Source organism: Arachis ipaensis, chromosome B5 (assembly GCF_059453495.1).
Source record: "Arachis ipaensis isolate K30076 ecotype BB chromosome B5, ASM5945349v1, whole genome shotgun sequence".
Taxonomy (NCBI): Eukaryota; Viridiplantae; Streptophyta; class Magnoliopsida; order Fabales; family Fabaceae; genus Arachis; species Arachis ipaensis.
The window spans coordinates 90473981-90486795 of record NC_142440.1 but is presented as its reverse complement, the minus strand read 5'-3'; the positions used below and the strand labels follow the sequence as shown (position 1 = coordinate 90486795).

Sequence of the window (12815 nt, the reverse complement as noted above, 5' to 3'; positions counted from 1 at the left end):
TCCCCCCCCCCCCAAAGTTTGGGTGGTTCTTCCAACCAGGATTATAAGTTTTGGAGTATGGATCATGGGTCTGCCTAGGTGAATTTCCAATGTAGTTGGCTTGTTCCTGATCACCCTCTGCTTCTTCATTCACTCCTTCTTGAGCTGCTGCTGAGGTGGTGATTGCTGCTATTTGGTTCCTCTCCATCTTCTTGGTAAGGTCAGCCAACTGCTTGATGATCATCTTGTTTTGAGCCAGCAATATATCCACGTTGTTTAGCTCCATCACTCCTCTAGTGTTGCCTCTTTCAGAGGCATAGAAGTAGTCATTCTCTGCTACAGTCTCAATGACATCTATGGCTTCTTCAATGGTCTTCTTCTTATTCAGAGATCCCCCAGATGAATGGTCTACTGCCTTCTTTGATACGTAAGAAAGACCTTCATAGAAGATGTGTAACTGCACCCATTCATTGAACATATCTGGCAGGCACCTTCTTGTCAAGTCCTTAAACCTCTCCCATGCTTCATATAGAGTTTCACCATCTTGTTGCCTGAAGGTTTGTACCTCAGCTCTCAACCTGTTGATCCTTTGAGTAGGATAGAATCTCACCAAGAATTTGTTCACCACATCTTCCCAGGTTGTTAAACTCTCCTTCGGGAAGGATTCCAGCTATTTAGATGCTTTGTCCTTGAGTGAGAAGGGAAACAAAAGCAGTCTATAGGTGTCAGGATGAACACCATTAGACTTCACAGTATCACATATCCTCAGGAAGGTGGTTAGATGTTGATTGGGATCTTCTTGAACACTTCCTCCGAATGAACAGTTGTTCTGAACGAGGGTGATGAGCTGTGGCTTTAGTTCAAAGTTACTGGCATGTATGGTTGGCTTTTGGATGGTACTTCCACAGTTTCCTGGGTTTGGATTTATGTAAGATCCCAGAACTCTTCTCTCTTGCCTAGCATGATGCACTGGACCTTCTCTGCCATGGTTGTGAGCTTCTTCTTCATGATGATTCTCCATATTCTCATCCATGTCTGGTTCAAAATACTCTTCCTCTTCCTCAGCACCAACAACTCTCTTTCCTCTTGCTTCCCTCCTTAATCTAAGGAAGATCCTCTCAGATTCAGAATCAAAGGAAGTTGAAGCCCCGCTTCTTCTACTTGTCATACAACCAACAAGGACAAAGCAAAAGGGGGATAGAGAGTATTCTTGTAAAAAAAATGATGTTAGTGTGAATGATGCAATATATCAGATAGTTAGTGGGTTAGTGAACTGAATTGTGACAATTAAGAGAATATCTCAAACGGGTAAGGGGTAAAGGGAAGAAAATAACTGAAACTGAAATTAAATTACTCAAAAAGAAATTAAATCAACAAAAGAAAGAAAAAGTGCTCAATCTAGTTATCCACCAATTTAATCATTGTTGATACAAAATCAATCCCCGGTAACGGCGCCATAAACTTGCTGCACAGAAACTTGTATCTCAACAGATTTCCCTCGGCAAGTATACCGAATTGTCGTCAAGTAAAAACTCACAATAGAGTGAGGTCGAATCCCACAGGGATTGATTGGTCAAGCAACTTTAATTGGAGGAATGTTCTGGTTGAGCTAAGCATAATTTGATTTGAGAATTGTAGGAAATTAAATGGCGGGAAAGTAAATGGCAGAAAATGTAATTGCTGGAAATAAAGAACTAAATGTAAATGACGGAAAGTAAATTGCAAAATCTTAAATGGGGAATGGGGAAGATGAGCATAAAAGTAAATGGCAGAAAGTAAAGAGAATGAGTAAGATCAGAAATGGGGAGTTCATTGGGCTCAGGAGATGTTGTATTCTCCGGATCAAGTTCATTTTTATCTCTTCCTCAATCAATGCATTCATTGATCTCCTTGGCAATCTTAAGTGATTGAATTCCAATTCATTGGTAATTCAATCTCTCAAATCTTGATCAATAGCCAATTCCTTGGTCTAATTACTCATGAGAAGAGATGAAGTATGGTCACTGATTATACCACATGTATTTCCAAATCAAAGTATTGGGTGAATTATATGTCACTATATCCGTCCAAACCCCAATTTGGTCCAACATGAGAAAGCATTTCTAGCATGATCTCTTCATTCCTCTTCTAAGGTTCCGAAGAGATCCACGTATGAATAGCTTCTTTTCCAAGACAACTACCCAATTGGATGAAGATTGAAAGCTTTCTAGTAGAATCAAGAGAAAAGAAAGAAGAAGAATAATGAAAACTATTATTGATCCATCAAATTACAACAGAGCTCCCTAACACAATGAAAGGGGTTTAGTTGTTCATAGCTCTGGGAATGAAAAACAAAGATGGGAAATACATTCTAAAAGTAAAACTAGAAGTTGCAAAGAAAGTAAAATTATACAGAGAGTAGTTCTCCCAATGCCAAAAGCTCTCTTTCTAGTTCAAAACTACTCATATATATACTACTCTTCTGATCTTCTAGTTGGCTCTTCAAGTCTTGGATATGGGCTTTTGGATCTTTGAGATGAAGCAGTTATCATCTTCAGTGAGCTTAGCTTTGCTTGCAGAAAAAGTTGAGTTAGGCATGGACGTTAGTTAGGACGTTAGTGGTGTTAATGTTAAGTGAAAATGTGGGTTCGAGAACGTTAGTGACGATCACCTTTTTCACTAACGTTCCTAACCCAAAATGGTCCATGTTAACTTCAACGTTAGTGGCACTAACGTGACCACTAACGTTGCCTCTTGGTCCTTCGCAAACGTTATTGGCATTCACCTTTTCCAATAACGTATGCTTGTTGCCCTTCCTCCCTACGTTAGAGTCCACGTTAGTGTAGCTAACGTGACCCTTAACCTGGGCATGCCTCAGCTTCGAGAGTGTTAGTGACACTTACCTTTGTCACTAACGCTCCAAACACCCCTTCCCACGTTAGTGCCTCACGTTAATTGTATTAACGTGACCACTAACGTGGTGGTGATTGCCATCTCCAAGGTTAGTGACAAAGGTGAGTGTCACTAACATTGGCTCATCATTTCTTTTCTCCACGTTAGCTTCCACGTTAATGTAATTAACGTGGCAACTAACGTGGCTAAAAGTGGCTTGGTCCAACGTTAGTGACAAAGGTGAGTGTCACTAACGTTGGCTCTTCCTTGCTCCTTCCACGTTAGAGTTCACGTTAATGTAGTTAACGTGACTTTTAACGTGGCCAATTGTACCTTTTGGAACGTTAGTGGTATTCACTTTTACCACTAACGTTGGGGCTTTCTTTTTCCTCCACGTTAGCTTCCACGTTAATGTAGTTAACGTGGATACTAACGTGGGCTATGATAGCTTACGAAGGCGTTATTGGTGTTCACTTTTCTTATTAACGTTGCAAGCTAGCCTCCGTTCCATGTTAATGGTCACGTTAGTTAGACTAACGTGGCTATTAACATGGCATCTTCCTTGCTTCTTTTGTCCTGAAATCAAGCAAGTAGAGTGCATCAAAGCTAGGTTCTAACTCATGAGATCATGCATCATCCATTTTATCATTCAATTCATGCATAATTCTCATAAAATTATGTAAAATTCACACTGTTTGCTTGAATCAAGATGTAAGTGATTATCTACCCAAAACTTACTTATTAACTAAGAAAATGCATGAAACTACCCTAAAATAGTAAAGAAAAGGTCAGTGAAACTGGCTAAAATGCCCTGGCATTAGCCATCGCCACCATCGATGAGCCCTGCCGCCGTACCACCCCCCTTCCCCTCCTTCCTTTCCTCCCTTCTCTTCCCCTCCCTCATACACCCCCTGCCACCACCGCAGGACTCCCAACGCCGCCGTGCCACTTCCCAGCACCACCGTGCCGCCCACCAGTGCCACCACACCACCACCCTCCTTATTCGTTCAATTTCTGTCACTGCGCACACCAGGTTCCACTGCACTCCGATTCCCTTCCCATTCCAATTAGTTAGTTTGCATTTTTTCAATTCTTTTCTAATTAGGATAGTTAAAGATGCATGTTCGTAGTGGATTTTAGGTGGTTAGGTAGCTAGGATGTGGTTAGTGGATTTAGGTCTGATAATTGCGCCGTTCTTGCTGCCTGCTTATCTGTTTCGTAATTTTGAAATTGCTGTGCTGTTGATGCTGCTCATATACTGTTCATTACTGTTTAATGCTGATTTGATATTTTTCCATTTAAATTGCAATTCTTCCTGCAGATTGAATTCATTTTTTTCTAAATTCATGTGACTTGCTATTTGCTACTCTTTTATGCACCACTTTAATGTCATATGAACTGAATGGTTTATAGCCAAAAAGCTACCCAATTTTTCTGAAAATTGTTTTACTTAACTCTCATTCATAAATTGGGTTTGCTACTTTTGAATTCTGCACTAATTGGTTTCAACCAAGCCGATTCATGGATGAATGGGCTAGCATTCCTACTCATTCTGGTTTCCTTCTTAGTTAAATCGCATTATTGATGATTTTATTCATTTTGCCCTTCTTTTATTTATTTGATTTATAATCATTAATCTGCATTCTCTGCTTGAATGTGAGTTGCTGGTTCTTTAAGTTTGTGCAATTTTTGTTAACTAGGAACTACAATACCATGCCACTAACTTTAACTTCACTTTTTAACTTTTAACTGCAGTAACTTTCTAACTTCTCTCTTAGTTTTTAACAAACTACTTTCATCCCATTTCAAGGCATGATTATTATTGTTCCTGATAAACAAGCACTCCGCACATCATAGATCTTGGATTGTGATTCTTATTTACATTTTTTGACTTTCAGCCTGCATACAGTTTAAAATTCTACATCTATCTAACCCACTTCATGCTTATATTGCTATTTTATACCTCTTTTGCCCATTTATGTTTATATTGCTACAATACAATTTGCTTACCTGTTTTCCTGCTTTAGTTTAATAAACTATTTTTGGAACCTCTGTCTTGCAGGATGTCTGACCCAAAAGGCAAAGGAAAAACTAAAGCAATCACGGGAAAAAGGAAAAGAGGAGAGTCCTCTATGGCTATCCTGGATATACTACATGATGATTCCTCACGTGAGAAGAATTTTACTCCTTAGGAAAAGCTTATCAGTTAGTGCCTGCAACCGACCCAGTCAATTTTGCAAACTGATACTGTGAATTGAAGTACCCGGTCTTTGCAACTTCAAGGAACCTATATCTAGAAAAGACCCTCCGAATTCCAGCCAAATAAAAACAGTATACCACAGAACAAAACAAACAGAGAGGTTGGTACTTTCTAGAAAGGAACTTGATTGAAGTTAATGCATCCTGGGTCAGAGAATTTTACTGCAACTACTTTAAAACGACCCTGGATGCAGTACAGCTCAGAGGGAAGCTGTTCATACCCTGGGTCGAGCTGTCTGACCCGGGATGTTCTACTGACAAGTCGACTGACCTCTTCAGGTCAGGACTACCCAACCTCTTCTCAGAGAGCTCGACCAAATCACCAGAAAAGCCCAAAAAAGGCCCAAATAGAGGACCACGCCCTAAATCCTAAGGCAGCCCAAGCTTACAGAGAGGAGGGCGGTTCCCTTGAAGATAAGATGACCTCACTCAAAGATAAGATAAGATAAGATAAGATAACTATCTTATCTCCAGAAAGGTCACTCCTTACCATTATAAATACACTGGAGCACCCAGGTATAACTCATACTCTGATTCTACTAAAAACCTGCTTAATACCCTTGCTAACTTAAGCATCGGAGTCCCTTGCAGTTACCACCACCCTCATGTGACAAAGGATCAGAAGCATAGCCAGTCCAACAAGTCAGACACGACAGCTCCGGCTGCCACCCACCAGTCGGACACCTCATCTCCGACCAGTACAGAAGATCTTGTCCAAGATCGACCTACAGTTTCAGGTAACCCTCGGAACATTGGCGCTGTTGCTGGGGAACTTGGAAGTCATCCCATCACCATGGCGGACGACCATGACAATGACCACGACTCAAATCTAGAAGACAGAACACCACACAAAAACGCGGACACTACACAAAAAGATATCCTGCAACCCAATGGAGATAAGAATTCACCAAACCCGAAACCCCTGGAGGCGCATCAAGACCATTTAAAGCAACTTGAAAAAGAAGCCCAACATCAACGAGAAGCTGGGAAAGACCTACGAAGGGAAGTAAGGCGACGCCGAGAATTGGAGGACAAACTCCTAAAACTCGAAGCCGATCTCAAGACCAAAGCTACTCAATCCACTCATGAGGATAGCTCCCGCAAGGACCAAGATCCGTTCACCAAGGAGATCATGAAGACCAAAATCCCAAAAGACTTTAAACTCCCAGATATGACTTTATACGATGGCACGGCAGATTCCAGCCATCACCTCAGTAATTTCAGAAATCGAATGTACCTCACTGACGCCTCAGACGTAGTCTGCTGCAAAGCCTTCCCGACTACCTTAACAAAAACGGCGATTAAGTGGTTCGACAATCTACCCCCTAGGTCCATCTCAAGCTTCGACGACCTAGCCAAGAAGTTTCTAGCCAGATTTTCTATCCAGAAAGACAAAACCAAGCACGCCCCAAGTCTATTTAGGATCAAACAAGGAGATCGGGAAAGTCTCCGCAGCTACATGGAAGGATTCAACAAGGCATGTCTAGACATACAAAATCTGCCCACAGAAGCGGCCATCATGGGCCTCATCAATGGCTTACGAGAAGGGCCTTTTAGCCACTCTATATCGAAGAACATCCCACATCTCTGAATAAAGTACAAGAACGAGCAGAGAAGTATATCAACATGGAGGAAAACTCTCGACTATGAGAGACCTCAAAATCCGGGTTCTCCTACTCCTCCCGAGATAAAGACGAAGAATCCAAGAAAAAGGTAGATCAACACTGGGAAAAGATCAAAAAATACCATAATTACACCCCTCTTCGGGTGTCCCTTGTGGATGTCTACAGAGAAGTATGCCATACTAAAAAGATACCTCCAGCTCGACCACTCAAAAGCAAAAAAAGAGGAGGAAATCAGGCTGAATATTGTGAATATCATCGAATCTATGGACATGCCACCAACGAATGTTTTGATCTAAAAATATCATAGAAAAACTGGTAAGAGAAGGAAAGTTAGATCGGTATTTAGCGAGCCGAACAGACGATCCCAGAAAAAGAAGAAGGGACGAAGATGTCGGACGGGCTGAACGACCACCTCGTACGCCCGAGAGACATGTCCACATGATACACGGAGGATTTGCGGGAGGAGGGATCTCCAAATAATCTCGCAAAAGATATCTTAAAGAAGTATATCATGTCGAGGGAAGAGAGGAAACACCCAACATCCCTACAATTACTTTTACCAAAGAGGACGCATCCGGCATCATCTCAGGACACGACGATCCCATGGTCATCACTATCATATTGGCAAACGCAAATCTCCACCGCACACTAGTAGACTAGGGATGCTCCGCCGATATCTTGTTCAAAGCTGCCTTCGACAAACTTGGCCTGGAAGAAAAAGAACTCAGACCATATCCGAACAGCCTGTTTGGGCTGGGAGACACTCTAATTCAACCACTTGGATACATCTCACTACATTCGACCTTTGGAAAAGGAAACCAGTCAAGAATGCTCAAGATAGACTCCACATCTATGAATGAAGTTTCCAACTCCAGAAGGGATAGCTACAATAAAAGCAGACCAGAAGACGACGCCTCACTGTTATAACGAAAGTCTAAACCTCAGAGGCAGAGGAGAAGAATTCCACACCATCAAACTCAGAGGAGTTCAGAAGCGGGAAGAACCCCGTCTACAACCTGAAGGTGAAGTAGAAAAAGTCCAAATCGGAGATATTCTGGACAAAATAACCAATATCGGTACAATCCTAAAAGGAGGCCTAAAAGAATCACTCGTACAGTTCTTACGAGACAACGTCGACCTCTTTGCATGGAAAGCTGCAGACATGCCAAGCATAGACCCTAAGTTAATGTGCCACAAGCTAGCAGTCTACCCAGGATCTCGGCCAGTGCAACAGAGACGTAGAAAGCTCGGACCAGAATGATTCGAAGCTGTGGAAGTGTAGGTACAAGCTCTACTGGAGGCAGGATTCATAAGAGAAGTCAAGTACCCACTATGGCTAGCTAACGTCGTCTTGGTGAAAAAATCAAACGGGAAATGGCGGATGTGCACCGACTACACTGATCTCAACAAAGCCTGCCCGAAGGATCCCTATCCACTCCCAAGTGTCGACGCTCTGGTGGATGCCTCCTCTGGATATAAATACCTCTTGTTTATGGATGCCTACTCGGGATACAATCAAATCCCGATGTACCCACCCGACCAAGAAAAAACTTCATTCCTAACCCCAAAAGCAAACTACTGCTACATCATCATGCCTTTTGGACTCAAAAACGCGGGAGCTACGTATCAGAGATTAATGAAAAAGGTCTTTACATACCACATCGGGAAAATAATGGAGGTCTATGTGGACGACTTGTTAACAAAGACATAAAGTAAAGAGACATTATTGTCCGACCTCACCCAAGTACAACAACTCAATGAAAGAGCCCGACTTGTGTCAAAGAGGTACAACAACTCAATGGAAGGTTGGCAGCCTTGTCCAGATTTCTAGCTGGATCGGCAATAAGATCTTTCCCCTTCTACACCACTCTAAGGAAGGGAAAAAAGTTCGAATAGACAACGGAGTGCGAACAAGCATTCCAAGATTTCAAAAGATTCCTGGGACAACCACCTATTCTAACTTAGCCACGGGAAGGAGAACCACTTATATTGTACCTCGCAGTAGGAAATCAGGCAGTAGCCTCAGCACTGGTCCGAGAAGATGACAGTGGACAACAACCTATATACTTCATCAGCAAAGCACTACAAGGGTCCGAACTGAACTACCAAAAAATAGAAAAATTCGCCTATGCTCTCGTAGTAATATCTCGATGACTTCGCCCATATTTCCAAGCTCACACCATTAGGGTTCGGACCAACCAGCCCATAAAATGGATTTTGCAAAAAACAGACCTAGCAGGCAGTATCTTGCAATGGACAGTCGAGTTGTCTGAATTCGACCTTCAGTATGAAGCTTGGACAGCCAATAAATTACAGTATCTGACCAATTTTATTGCAGAGTTTACGGAGACTCTAGAAATCCCTACAAAATGGAATCTCTACATAGACGGTTCTTTAAACAAAACCGGAAGTGGCGCAGGCATCATAATAAAAAGCGATCAGGAACCCAAATCGAACTTTCCCTGAAATTCGGGTTCCCCGCTTCAAACAATCATGCCGAATATGAGGCACTACTAGCTGGTTTAAAGCTGGCTCAGGAGGTTGGAGCTCAAAAGCTTATCATCTTCAGTGACTCATAAGTAATCACCTCATAAATATCAGGGAGCTACCAAGCCAAGGATCCCACCATGAAAAAGTATTTGGACAAAACCAGGGAATAGCTCAGACAACTCGGGGAATATGAAGTCCGTCACATACCTCGGGAACAGAATGCTCGAGCTGATGCACTCTCAAAACTAGCCAGCACCAAACCAGGGGGCAACAATAGAAGCCTCATCCAGAAAATGCTGCAAAACCTGTCAATCTCGGAAAAAGAACAAATCCTAGCCATAACAGGTCTGGATCAAGGATGGATAACTCTCATAATTAACTACCTCAAAACAAAAACACTTCCTACAGATAAGAAGGAGGCAAAGAGGTTAAAATGAGAGGCACAATACTACACTATCATAAACAATACTCTATACAAAAGAGGGATTTCAATACCATTGTTAAAATGTGTGCCGACCTCCAACACAAAGGATGTTTTAGAAGAAGTACACAGTGGCATCTGTGGCAATCATCTCGGAGCACAGGCACTTACCAAAAAAATACTCTGGGCCGGATTTTATTGGCCAACACTACAAGAAGAAGCCACAAAATTTGTAAAGACATATCCACCATGTCAGAAATATGCCAACTTTCACAACGCCCTGCTAGAGGAACTCATCAACGTAAGCTCACCTTGGCCATTCGCAAAATGGGGACTCGACCTTCTCGGACCTTTCCCTCAGGGATCAGGACAGGTCAAATTCCTCATTGTGGGGGTAAACTATTTCACAAAATGGATCAAGGCAGAACCCCTAGCTAACGCCATTGCTCAAAGAAGTCGAAAATTCCTATATAGAAATATTGTCACAAGGTTTGGGGTTCCATACTCCATCACCACAGACAATGGCACCCAGTTCACCGATGCAGGTTTCAGAAAGTTAGTGGCTGATCTAAACATAAAAGACCAATTCACTTCTGTAGAACATCCCCAGGCCAATGGACAAGCCGAAGCTGCCAACAAAGTCATATTGGCTGGGCTAAAACGGAGATTACAGGAGGCAAAGGGAGCCTGGGCCGAAGAGCTCCCACAAGTCCTATGGGCATATTGGACAACTCCACACTCCACCACAAAGGAATCACCTTTCAGATTAGCTTACGGGATGGAGGCAACGATCCCAGTGGAGGTCGAAGAAGGGTCGGCCAGAGTGTTCCACTATATTGAAGAGGCCAACTCCCAACTTCAAAGGGAAGAACTCGACTTACTTCCAGAAATCCGAGAAAGAGCTCGGATCAGGGAAGAAGCATTAAAACGTCGAATGGCTTCAAGATACAACCAAAGGGTAGTGTCGCGAGGTTTTTCCGAGAACGACCTCATCCTAATCCAAAATGATTTCGGAACAACTCGACCTGGAGAAGGAAAGCTGGCAACAAATTAGAAAGGACCCTACCGAGTTATAGAAGTACTTGGAAAGGGCTACTACAGGTTGTCCGAACTCGAAGGGCGAGAGCTTCCTAGGTCATGGCACGCCTGCAACCTAAGAAGGTATTATAGTTAGAGGTAATAAAGATCTTAAGGCGCACTCTTTTTCCTGAAAAGGTTTTTTAATGAGGTGCCAAGTCAAGATCCACAAATTGCCCGACTTAGAGGGATAAAACTCCCACATGTATATATCTGCATTCTCCTTTGAATAAAGATTTTTAGATTTTCTACAAACTCTCAAGACACATTAATTTAAAACGCTAAAAAAAAATTCATCGCCCAATTATAAAGCTACAAGATCGGCAGAAAGTGAAGATCAAATTCACTGTCCAATCACAATAAAGACCAAAGAAGATGAAAACCAAATTCATCAAAAGGCCGACCAAACAAGGATCAAACCTAACTTCAACAAAATCGGCAAAGATGAAAAAGCGACAAAAATAGAATAATGCAAGAAGTTATAGAAAGTGATCCATAGAAAGGACCTGACGAGGTCTTAATAAAATGGGTTACTAAAAATAACTTAAAAGACAGGCCGACATAAAGAAGTCGGACCAGTCGACCACAATAACCAAAGTTATAAAAAGTCAATCCCTGGAAAGAGGCTTGCCCAGCCCTAGAAAAGAGGATTACTAGAAATAACTTAGAAGAGACCGACATGATGAAATCGGCCTCCCACAAACAAGTAATCCGTAAAAGAGATATGACAAAGGTCCAAAAAGAGGATTACTAGAAATAACTTAGAAGAGACCGACATGATGAAGTCGGCCTCCCACAAACAAGTTATAAAAAGTAATCCCTAAAGAGACTTGACAAAGGTCCAAAAAGAGGATTGCTAGAAATAACTTAGAAGAGACCGACATGATGAAGTCGGCCTCCCACAAACAAGTTATAAAAAGTAATCCCTAAGAAAGACCTGACAAAGGTCCAAGAAAGAGGATTACTAGAAATAACTTAGAAAGGACCGGTGTAAAAAGGTTGGCCCAAAACCAAAAGAGTTATAAAAGTAAACCCTAAAAGAGACCTGACAAAGGTCCAAGAAAGAGGATTACTAGAAATAATTTCAGGTCGAAGTAAAGAAGTCGGCCGAAAGAAGGCATACAAGATAAATACCAGTTGGACCCAAAAATCCACAACCTTAAAAGAATCAAGCCACAAGTATGAAAATACGAAGGTAATCAAATGAGGTCGGACAACAAGGCTCCAACACTCCCAAAAACCTAAAAGGTATTAGACAAGTACAGACGAACATATTGTGAAAGGCACAAGTTATAACAATAACAAAAGCTCAAGAGGCACCAAAAGTCAGCCCCAAGACCTGACAAACGGAATCCGACTCGGGATGAGCAACCTCAGTTGAAGGAGTTGAAGAAGTCGGCGCAACAGAAGCTTTGGCAACAGGTACAGGGGGAGGTTCGACATCATCATCGTCAGGGTCATCAGGGACAATTTTACCATCCTTCACAACGTTGTCCAAGCTGAAGAGAGTAAGGTCGAGCTCGGGTGCAAGAACTCGAACTTGCTCCTTCAGGTTCTCATAAGCAGCATTTACACTGCCTACAAGGTGACCCTAGAGCTCAGCATAATTTGCTCAGGTGGACTCCAAATCCTCCCTAAGACCCATCATCTCCCTATAAGTCGTGACATAACTCTCCTTGTGCTTCGGCGGCATATCTTCAGACAACTTGGCAGAAGCAGCCAAAGCTACAGCCCGAGTTTTCTCACCCTCTAACTCCTTCTCCAACCTCGCAACCTTCACCTCAAGCTCCTCCTTTAGACCCTTAATCTGGTCAAAATCTGATTTGGCCTCCTCCATAAAGGCCTTCGTTGCGTGGATAGGAAGATCTTGGGCAGTTCGATATAGAGCTGCCCCCATATGAGCCATCTTGATGCTACTCCGAGTTATGAAATCCAAGTGACGGAGAAGAGAAACATCATCCATAGGAAGGGCACCATAGGGACCAATCTGCTGGTCGACAAACCCAATGGCATCAAAATCAGGAGCGTCCAGATTGAAGGGCTCAACGGTCCGAGGTCTTTTTGAAGGAGGAACGGCCGAAAGAGAAGAAACG

The 12815-nt window shown here is 42.5% G+C and overlaps 1 non-coding gene across 1 annotated transcript; it reads left to right on the top strand.

Moving 5' to 3' along the window:
- Nucleotides 1-452: 452 nt before the first annotated feature.
- LOC148564925 (small nucleolar RNA R71) lies at nt 453-559 on the top strand. The gene has a single exon (XR_015884714.1). It is a non-coding gene; the product is annotated as a small nucleolar RNA R71 (small nucleolar RNA).
- Nucleotides 560-12815: the final 12256 nt, after the last annotated feature.